The sequence below is a fragment of the Carex rostrata genome, chromosome 24 (genome assembly GCF_964058835.1).
Source record: "Carex rostrata chromosome 24, lpCarRost1.2, whole genome shotgun sequence".
Lineage (NCBI taxonomy): Eukaryota > Viridiplantae > Streptophyta > Magnoliopsida > Poales > Cyperaceae > Carex > Carex rostrata.
Genome location: NC_135941.1, coordinates 8,496,521 through 8,498,133, shown reverse-complemented (window position 1 = coordinate 8,498,133; position 1,613 = coordinate 8,496,521).

Genomic DNA, 1,613 nt, shown 5'->3' with positions numbered 1-1,613 from the left:
GTTTTATGACGGCTTGAACGAGAGCACTCGTGCTTACGTCGACGCTGTTGCGAGAGGCGCGCTGATGTCAAGGGAGCCTTTAGAGGCTATGAACTTGATAGACAGCATGGCGCAGAACCAGCAGTGGTCCGGCCGTGACAACTCACGACGAAGAGGAGGCCAAGGAGGTAGCCAAGGAGGTGGCAAGTACGAGGTGGATCACATCACGGCTCTCACCGCCAAGATGGACGCCATGCAGAGAGCGATGGACAAGCTCAGCGTCAAAGCAGTCGAACAGCAACCTCAAGTCTGTGTCATGTGCGGAGACGAGAGGCACGCTTACGAGCAGTGCCCGCTGACGCAACAAGACGAGGAAAGCGAGCAGGTCAACTCTCTCAACAGCAAACCTTCCTTCTTCCCGAGACCTCCTTTCAGCCGGTCTTACTCCAAAGATCCGGTTGAGCAGCAGCATTGGAGGTCGAACCAGAACAACCCTGCACCGTTCAACAACTCTTCTTCCAGACCGCCCTTCAACAACAACAACTTTCAGAGGCCGCCATTCAACAACAACCCATGGAACAATCGGGCGAACAACAATTGGAACAACCCTCCTCCCAACAACAACAACTGGGGCAACCCATCTTCGAGCAACAACAACAACAATGGCAACAGGAACTTCTACCAGAACGCTTCCTTTCCCAATCAAGGCAACCGAGCAGCTCCATCTGATCTCCCAAAGTCACATGCGCCTACCGGAGTGAATGATTTCACCCATGAGCAGGGCAAGATGAATCAAATGATGTGGGAGCAGATGCAGAGCATGACGACTCAGATGGCTGCCCAAAGCAAGTTGTTGGAGCAGCTGAGCCAGATGGTCACCTCAAGCCAACCTCAACCTGGGAAGCTTCCAGCTCAACCAGAACCCAACCCGAGAGGAGAGGCTAAGGCGATTACTCTGAGAAGTGGGACCCACTATGATGAACCACCAATGCCGAGTGACATCACAGCTGATCCGGCACCTGACGTGACCCTGACCCCTGTGCAGATTCCAGCAAACGAGGTAAATTCAGGACGTGCTGACCCCATTCCACCTCAAGCGAGTACGGATTGTACCAGCTCAGCGAGACCTGTACAATCTTCATTTGAAGCGTCAGGGAGTCAGAAGAAGAAAGGAAACGAGAAACCACCCCCATACCGGCCACCCGTTCCTTTCCCCCAGAGATTAGCCGAGACCAGATTGAACGAACAATTCGCCAACTTTACAAACCTCATCAAGCAGCTGCACATCACCATTCCTTTCACCGATGCTCTGACTCAAATGCCCACCTACGCCAAGTTTCTGAAAGATATTTTATCCAACAAGCGAAGCTTAGAGGGGCACGAGACGGTCAAGCTGACGGAGCAGTGCAGCGCAATTCTGAAGAGCGAGCTACCCCCCAAACTGGACGACCCTGGAAAGTTCTCCATTCCATGCACCATTGGGAAGGCCACAATCAAGAAAGCTCTGTGTGATCTTGGAGCGAGCGTGAGTCTCATGCCACGCACCATCTATGATCGCATTGGAGTGGGGGAGCTCAAGCCCACAAGAATGACATTGCAATTGGCGGACTCTTCAGTGCGACTTCCACTTGGCA